Source organism: Bacillus rossius, chromosome 1, assembly GCF_032445375.1.
Source record: "Bacillus rossius redtenbacheri isolate Brsri chromosome 1, Brsri_v3, whole genome shotgun sequence".
NCBI classification, from domain to species: domain Eukaryota; kingdom Metazoa; phylum Arthropoda; class Insecta; order Phasmatodea; family Bacillidae; genus Bacillus; species Bacillus rossius.
In genome coordinates, this window is record NC_086330.1 from 46513267 (window position 1) to 46523470 (window position 10204).

The window sequence follows — 10204 nt, forward strand, 5'->3', positions numbered from 1 at the left end:
TTTCACTTGAATACCAATCTTTACACCATAAAAAGGGTACCTAATTTGTTCGGGAAACCAAGCCTTGTCAAGAAGGTACCCACAAGAACACTTAGTAGGCAAATGTGCGTGTAATTATATACATGTATGGAACACGAGTGACGCGGCATCATTACCGATTTTCTCACGTGAGAAAATGGAGTGTTACAAAAGATGATAAACGCCACTAATTTAACTGAACGATCGTATAACAAACGTCAAGAACCCACTTTTGTCGTGCTTCAGGTTTACGGTTACTTATTATCATAATTTTCAAGATTACAGGTTAGATAACTACCATAGTCAAATAAAAAAAATAGCTCCAGTAATTACTATTTTATGACGCTCTGAGACATGCTATCTCCCATGCGCTGTGTTTTGACATTCCTTGCTGTATTATGAAGACTAACTTATAGAATGGCGCCAATTTTATTGAGGCCGCGTGGAATCGCTATACTAAGTTTGAAAACCGAATGGAATTTAAAGATCCATACAATATATTTTCTCTCTCTCTCTCTCCAAGAAACCTACAACAAACGCAACTCACATCTTAAGAGCAAGTTTGGTTAAATATAAGGTTCGCCGTCTGAAATACCATAGAGGCGTGAGCTAATGTCCCCTTAGCGACCAACTAGATGGGCCCTTTAAAGGGGAGAGATTGGGAACCGATATACACCATATTGGTTTCAACAGTTTTTGGTTCATAAATGTTCATATCTTTTAATATTGAAAATTGGTACGTTCTTTAAATGATTTATGCAGTGGTATACTTTAATTTAATACAGTTTATTTTGCCATGGGAAACCTACAGTGTTCGTCGGTGTGTTTTCCATGATATCTGTTTATCTTCATCGTTGTGTTTGTATGTTTGCTGCGTTGTCCAGGGTTTGTTGTCTGTCTGCATTTACTATTCTTCTTGAAACTGTCTCTTTTTTGTTGGCCCACTGTGTTCGTCTGTGCTATTTTTTTTCCTTTTTTTCATGACTAAATTCCTTCCACGGAATTCTTGTGTTGTCTGATATTAAGTTTGAATGTGTTCGTATGTACATTCGTCGTTGTGTTGTGCATAAAGACGTTTTAAGTTCATCGTTGGTTTTATCTGCTTAACATTAGCTGATTTAGGCTTGTTTTCTGTGGGTTTATGTTTACATTTTTATTTATTATTTTGCATTTATGAATTTTTCGCATGACAAACAGTGCAAAGCTGTAATGGCGAAGTCCAAAAAATTGTATTAAATTGAAAATTGGCCTTCGTTGAAGCATAGGTCCCTACATTAATTGTTTTACAAATACCACAACATCGCGTCTATTACGATTGTATTATTAAAATTGTAACCCTAGTAATCCCCAAGAATAAATTAAGTCAATGACTTCACACGAGAAATTATTTATAGCAACCAGTTACTTTTAACTTCAAACATTCTTTAAAGTTAAATACTATGACGATCATAGGCTTTCACGGCCATTGTCTGAAGATGATTGGCTTGTAGCTTCAAGCCGCGTCCAAGACGAAGATTTCATCGATGTTTCGGTCGACCTTGCTGTCACCATCTTTAAGGTAGAAGTTACCCACTGAGGTTCTTGGAAATTCTTCTGCCTTTTAAACCTCTCGCCTGAGAGGGGAGTATTTCCCGATTGGCTGCAGCAGCCAAGCAACTTTATTATATACTATGCTTTAACGAAACAAAAATGTTGAAAATAAAATGCTAGAAAATTGTTATGGCCCAATAACTGTTGAATCCGAGCTACTAATATCAGCTCCTCTTCGCCCCTAAATGCCGGGTTTATAAACCACGCAAGAAACGTAAGACGCAAAAATTTATGTACTGTTTTCGTATACAAGTTTATAAACTACGCAAAACACAAAAATGCATTATCATTTTTTAGACTTCTTGCATTTGTTTCTTGCGTTTCCGCATTCCATATTTGAAGTAAACTTTTCAAAAAAAAATGTATTGTGAAGCAGACATTTGCACTAAGGAGCCCGATGTTTTTATTACATACAAAACGTTTTTACTTCTTAAACTTTTGCACAATAAAAAGAAAATAAACACTTTTAAATCATATTATTTAAACTTTCATAAGTGTTTTCACTATAAAACTAATCTGTCAAAAGAAACCCTGGGAAGAATTTGTTTTTTGCCGTTTAACAATTCCAAGAGGTAGGGTTAGGGACGTCTTTGCGACCTCCGTGCTTTGTAATTAACCGCAGTTTCAAGGCCGTGGCCAGGATTTTGTCAATGAGGGGGTCCAAATTCATCATGATATTATTTTCATGTTATAATTTATTACTAAAACATCAGGGAAAAGTAGACTTTTAGAACTCTAAAATAGAAATTTAAGAATTCATTTTGCTTGAGTAAAGAAAAACATATTATATATTTACATTTCATAATTATTTTTTTTCAATCGTTGGATGATTTCGTTAAAACAGGTCATAAATACATACATATATAAACGTTACTAAATACATTAATCAGAGATGTCAAGTTTGTATGTAACTACAAGCTGCAAACTGCAAGACTACTTGAAAATACAATTAATGCCGCTTCTGTGTAACTGGGAGGAAATGCATTGTTGTAGCCCAATAGGGATTACAATAATCCTTCTAAAATCATCTTTCCGTAGCCTTGCGTAGCTAAGTTTCTGTTATTTAATATTATATCTTTGCTTGTTATTTTTTTTTTCTTGTTTTAAATCCTGGAAGAGAGGGGTTCAGACTCCCACGGACCTGCTCTCTGGCTACGTCCCTTGCGTGAGTTGGTTGCGCGTTACGTTACGTGGTTTACAAACGCACCTTAAGTCACGGGGGTAAAAGTGTGACGCTCTCTGGTGCATCTGGCACGCCATCGCCTCCTGTCGATGAACAGTTGAGCGGCAACCACAACGTTAAGTTTAGTCATGTTCCCTCAGTTGAGGGAGCAGTTTTTCAGATGGCGTATGGTTTTTGTTCTGAAGCACTTGTATGTATGTGTGTGTGTGTGTCGCGCAGCAAACGCCGCCGCCGACCTTCAAGAAGTACGCCATCCCGTCGGAGGGCAGCGCCAAGGCCGCGGCCGACTTCGTGACGAAGGCGGACAACGTGGACGTGTACATGGAGTTCGTGAGCGACGAGGTGGACGCGCGCCGGCGCAAGCGCGGCGAGTGGGTGGCGCACGCGCCCATCCGCGTGTTCGCGCCCGCCGCGCGCGAGGGCGGCCAGCCGCTGCTGCGCGCCGTGTACGCGTGAGGCGCGCGAGGCGCGTGGGGCGCGTCCAACCTCTCTCCGCCGCCCGGTCGCCGCACGACTTCCAGCGGGTCAAACCAACAGTTTTAGTTATTAACATGGGGTATTTACGCAAAATCTTTAATAAATGTTTTCATGGCCTTTCCCTGAATATGTATTTTTTTAATCATTTATATATATATATAATGCTATTGTGCAAGTATGAACCTATGCAAGTATGCAAATGTGTTAATGTAAAGAGTGCCAAAGTATAGTATGCAAGTGTAAAGTATGCAAGTGTACAGCATGCCAATGTTCAAGTGTGTGTGCATACAAGTGTGCAAGTGTATGCTGCGTCATTTATACCTACCTTTCCCTTGCATGTCTCCTCTACCGGTTCCCCCAAAAGTACCTAACTATTCCCCTCGTGCAATCGGAATTTCCGTATATATATATATATATATATATATATATATATATATATATATATATATATACACACATGGGCGTAGATCCCGGGGGGGCCAGGGGGGCCCGGGCCCCCCCTGGAATTAATGGGCCCCTCCTTGGGGGGGCCCACTTCGTGATTTTAAAGTTAATGGTGTACACAACATATATATCATATTATTATTTACAACGCCGACAGACACTTTGACATGCTTTACATTCCTACCTTCGAGTTCCGTAGTTATTTTCCCTTACCCCTTCTGCGAAAGCCATGGTATGGAGTTTTCCAGTGAGAACTTTGAAACCCTTAATTCCTAGAAACCGTTCATTTTAAAGGACGAAGCTAGGGTAGGGTTCCGTTAGCATTTCCTCCCCATTGTTACCCACACTACCTTGTCCTCTGAAACGACAGTATTATAGGTTTCAGGTAGTCTGTTTTTAAAGTGGTTTTGCTCTCGTGTGCGCCAGTCTTCTGCTTTCTTGGCAAACATCAACATGGATAAGTTCGTGACGCGGAAGAAACGGAAAACAAAATCTGATTCTCACCGGGTAAGCTTGATTGTTTTATAAGTAGTGACTATTATTTAGGTAATATATTTTATTTAAGTGATTATGTAACGTTATTTTTTCCAGTAAATAAACAACTTAATATTTTAACAGTAATTATAGCAGAATTTAGTTTATTTACGAACTGAAACTTATATACCATTTTCTGGAATTTTTTTTAGCTCGTCTCCATTCTGTAAGGCTAGCTGCTCTGTACGTTACATGTGAATATACAGGGAATAATTTTTTTCCTCGTCAATATGGAATTTAAAATCACTCCCCTTTTATTATCAAACGATAGTTTTCACAATTCATGTCCGATAATCACTTTAAAACATTTGTTTTTTGATAACTGCAACACTGCACGAGTAAACAGAAATAAGAGTGAGAAAGAAGTATTTAAACGTTACACATCCGTATTTAAGTTAATAAGGAAGCAAACGCGTCTCTTTAATAACTAATCAAGCGGCATATTTTAACTAAATAATTCACTGCCCAAATACTGATTATACTAAATATAAGCCGAGAAATGTATGTGGTTCAATTAGCTGTAGGATAAATTTCATAGTTCTATCTCCGAGATTTTTCATTCGTGTCATTAAGATTTTTTCTCTTTTACCTGGTTTATGCCTTTACCAAATAAAATAGTCTTTAAGGGTTTTAATATGATTCGATCGTTCATTTGATGTTGATCCGTTTATTAGCTTTGGCACTTTGGGTTTTTAGGGCGCATCAAAAACTGTGAACAAAGAATTTCACGAACAGCATTTGAATCGCAGTAATTATGTGATGTGGCATAAAAAAAACCGCTAAAGTGTGAGTCGAACTCGCACACGAAGGGTTCCGTACCATTATCTATAAAAATTGCAAAAAAAAAATTATGTCTGTTTTATGGGAGCCCCACTTTAACATTTATTTTATTCTGTTTTAGTATTTCTTGTAATAGTGGCAACAGAAATACATAATTTGTGAAATTTTATTCTGTTTTCACGTTTGTTGTATGGGAGCCCTGTTAAATATTTGTTTTATTTTAATTTAATCAGTTATTTTTAAAGTGAATATATAATTAAATATTCTGTGAATATCACCTTTTGCCGTTTTCAATATCGAGCAAAAACAAACAAAAAAATCACGTTGGTTGTATGGGAGCACCCTTAAATATTTATTTTACTATGCTTTTAGTATTTGTTGTGTCTAACTATCACGGTTCATGAGATACAGCCTGGTGGCAGACGGACAGACAGACAGACGGACGGACAGCGGAGTCTTAGTAATAGGGTCCCGTTTTACCCTTTGGGTACGGAAGCCTTAAAATGTAACCCCACTCTTTACATCTGAAACTTCGTCAGGTTGAGATGATTTTAATAAGATCTGTTACCCTAATATTAAATTTTTACTGATTTTCTTAGCAACTTAATCGGTCTCTACGGTGAAGCTGACATTTTATACTCTCAAGAGGATCGAAAATAATTTAAAGAATAATATGGCAAATAAATGACTCATCACTGAAGTATATACATTATTCTGTGCCGTTTATGTATTATTACGAAAATGAAAAAAAAAAAAAAAAGATTTTTTCTCACATAAACTTGACATTTTTGTTTCAAATGATTAATAACAATAATATGTACGCATTTAGGACGTGTGATGAAATCATCACACAAATGAAATGAGCAAAACATAGGTATATCGAAAATGTGTATTTGGTAAAGTTCTAAATGACCACTATGCGCTCTGAGGCGTCTGAAGATATGGTTAAGAAGTACCATGACTCAAACCCGTCTCAACTCAGTGACTGTGTGTCATGTTCACAAAAGTCGTTTGGATGAACTTAGTTTACATGAATTAGCTAAAGATTTTGCTTCAAGATCTGAAATTAGAATAAACACTTTTAGAAAATGGTAATGTATGGGTAGGGTGTTATCTATTTGCACTATATTCACGTATATTATTTTTATAAATTTTTTTAATGGATATTTTATGTATTTAGGTTAGCAAATTATTCAAACATGTTTGAGAGATCACTTCTTATAGTCATTAATTAATAATTACTAAAACATATGTTGCTCTGCTTTATTGTTAATATCACTTACGTAAAAATAAAGTGTGTAACATACGAGCTTATCATCCAGAGAAGACTTGTTTCGGTTGACCTCTAGCGCAAAATTCTTAAACCACAGAATTCACGGGCCCCCCCTGGAAATCCTACAGATTTGCGCCCATGTATATATATATATATATATATATATATATATATATATAGCCTCCATCTTCTCAAGTGGCTTAGTTCTATGCACTTTCTTCATTTCGAAAAGAACCTTGCACACGCAATTTATTTTTTTGGGTGTGTACGACTGTGGAATGAAGCACATATGGGATGGCAGACTGTTTTATTAGTTACGATCGCTGGGGGATTTCCATAACCTTTTAGAAGTGTAACTTCTTTGCTGAGGAGGCTGCAATTTTTTCGAGCGTTACGAAAATTCCGATCGCGTGAGGGGAATAGTAGGTACTATTTGGGGAAACCGGTAGAGTCGCACGAGGGGAATAGTTAGGTGCTTTTTGAGGGAACCGGTAGAGGAGACATGCAGGGGAAAGGTATAAATGACGCAGCATCTTGCACACTTGTATGCACACACACAATATAACTTTGGCATACTGTACACTTGCATACTTTACACTTGCATTCTATACTTTTGCACACTTTACATTAACATAGTTGCATACTTGCATAGGTTCACACTTGCGCAATAGCATAATTTAGCGCTCGCATACACGCATATACATATTTTTTATCTGGTACCTCAGCCAGAGTGAATTATGTTTCCTGTGCCTAATTATATAATAAGCAAGAAGTTTCACTTCTGTTTCACGTGAACTCCACGAACGCACTTTTTTTTAGGGTGTCAATAAAATTCTTTTACTTTCCGGGACCCATTAAAATTTCACTGACTTTTCCTTTACTTTCAAGAAAATGTAAACCTTGAAACATGTGTGGTAATGGACGTAAACAAAGTATAATGTCATAAAAATGCTCTAACGCAGCGTCATTCAGTTTATGGAGACTGGAGGTAGAGTGTTTTTCGCACTATTTGCATGTTTTTTAACTTACCGATTTCTTAAAAAAAGGCAGACCAAATTGCTTGCTAAACTCAAGTAGTAATGATGAATTGTTAACATCCTGACCTATTTTAGGATACAGCCGATACATTTAACTAGATTATGTACAAATTTCATAGCAATATGAGAATTTCCACAATGATTTCGTAATCAATCTTTGCAATGCCCAATTATGTGTTTTCGACATTGTTTCTTTTTTGTTATTTAGTTTTTATTACCTATTTGTATTACACAGAAACGTAAAATTTCTTGATTTTGAAGCGAAAAGTTAACACTATCTAAAAAAAAAGTTATATATAGTAAGAAATTTATACGTTATTTAAAATATTCTAGCAAATCCTACGAGTTGTTTTAAATCAAAAGAGTTTTAGCGTTATGATCTCAACGAAATAACTTCACATACGTGCAAAGCATAGGAAGAGTACAACGGTGTGACGAATTGTGCATTTATATTTCCCTTTTTTCTCTCCTTTCCAAAGTTGATTTTTAATAAATGATAATTTCATATGGTCCAAATTAAATATCTACCCATTGTGCCAATATATTGTACTCTTATTTAAGAGACTAGCTGTTCTGTAAAGTGCTAGCATTCCTGGAAGCCTTCAATATCAAGAACAGGTAGTATGTGTCTACACACATTACTTATTCTCCTACATACACGTTGTTTTTAATACACTCTCAATAATGTCCAATGTACACCATTAAATTTTTTTGCAGCAAACGTTCACTTTATTAGATAGAAGTTAAGTGTTATTTCCAAATGATGACCTCTTTTTTTTTTTGGAAGACCATAATACGTCACGTGACAGCTGAAAGTTCAGTGAATGCATCATTCATTAATGTCGGATTCCTATTTGTTAAAAACTTGGATATTGTAGGTAGTAATATCCAAGATAAGGTTTCACAGTCAAATAACATGATGACTGAGACAATACAAGGGTCTGGCCAAAAATTCAGCATGGCTCTTAGTTTTTGCGCATGAAATCAATTACCATAAAGTTATTGTTAAACTAATACTTTTTACATTACCATGCTACATGATACAATGGCTATTAACTGTTTCATGGGTAAATGGATGGTCATTATCGGCTGTGTAGTTATTAACCGTGAAAACTCCACTTTTTGTCAGTTTTCACTTTCTTGCACGAGTTTCTTATAATTTTGTACTCCATGTTCTCTCCGGGTGTCATACCTGAGAAAAAGAATTTGTAGGACACAATTTCCACTTTTATCAAACCTCGTAACTCTAAACTTAACTAGCGTTTATTTTTACCTGTAGTTCGGATAATTAATGTAAAAGATTAATGTTATAACTATTTTACAGTGGGAGTAGTGATTGTATGTTTATACAGTATTAATATTATTGATAATTTAATAAAAATAAAAAGGAGTTACGAGGTATGGATATCGTTACAACCAGCAGTAAGGTTTGAGTTACGAGATGTAGTTTCTTTCTCTCGTGTATAATATGTCTAGGGAATATAGAGGTTTGCTATTTGGACCGAAAATATGTTGTTAAGTCTTTCCAGGAGTGATGTGTGATTGGCAGATGCGTGACTTGTAAACCTTCGCTTCTACTTCTGCAAATAGAGCACAAAAACAAACTGAAAAGAAAAAAATCAAACACGCAGAAACAATATGGTTTTAAAACATAATTATGTACAATAGTAGCTTATACACTTCGTGGTTTTGCAGTAAAAACCAAAAAATAAAAATAATTCAAAGTAGTACTTACAAACTGCACGTTCTAATTCACAAAATACCATAGAGAGACAATACTCATTTTGTTCGGTCCAAAAAAAATTAACACATTAAATAACTTGCCATAATTCTAATTATACTATCTAATGATTTATATAAAGTGTTTTAAAAAAATATGAAATCGAAGTTTTGGTAATGTATGTACATATTTTTCTTATTAATCTTATCTTAAACTTATCTAATCTTAGAACAATGAAATTTGATTCTCAGAGAGAAAATGAAGACTAATTAATTTAGTTTTATAATATAACATCGGACACTTAGTTTGCTAAAAGTACAGTTTATTTATTTAAATTAAATTTTATGTAATTTTCTTTACGATATGTACGTTATTCAGCTGTGTTTTGGATATGAACAGTGCATATAATAAATTTTCTTTATAATAATACATTTCTTTACTTTTTTAAAAATATATATTAATGCTTTTATTGCGACATTTCTTTTGCGTAAAATGTATTCAAATTGTACAAAATATTTCATCTTTCTTTCCCAAAACAAAATTTTAGGTCGATTAATAATAATAATAATAATAATAATAATTTACACGTTTGTTATTGATGAACCATTATAGACCATACACAATGAAGTGAAAGTTTGAACAACATTTCTGTGCTATAAATTAACCATAGTTTATTATTTAAAATAATTTTTAAAAGTTTACATTTAAGATAGTTAACTGCAACATGACATACTTAAATAACCTTTTATAAATATCGCACAAAACACTTGCATCTAATAAAATTTTCATTTTTCATATAGTTCAAATTTTTGTTATTTTAAGTTTTTAAATGTCAAGTTAATTAAATAAACTTACAGATTGGTTACAATTCAGAAACTTTATTGCCATTTAGTTCCGTTATATTAATGCTTTTTAAGACTTATAGTAAACTTATAGTGATAGCTCAGGTAGGGCCTGTATGAGAATGTTAAACTGTAGGATATATGCCAATAAATTGTAATTTACGTAACTTATTGCAATAATACCTGCGACATTCGTGAAAAGTTTGGTAAAAGTTTTGGTACATCAATAAGCTTACATCAGATTGAATTTTTGTTTCCGTACAGAAAAGCTTAATTTCTTGCAATAGGACCTACACGATATATTTT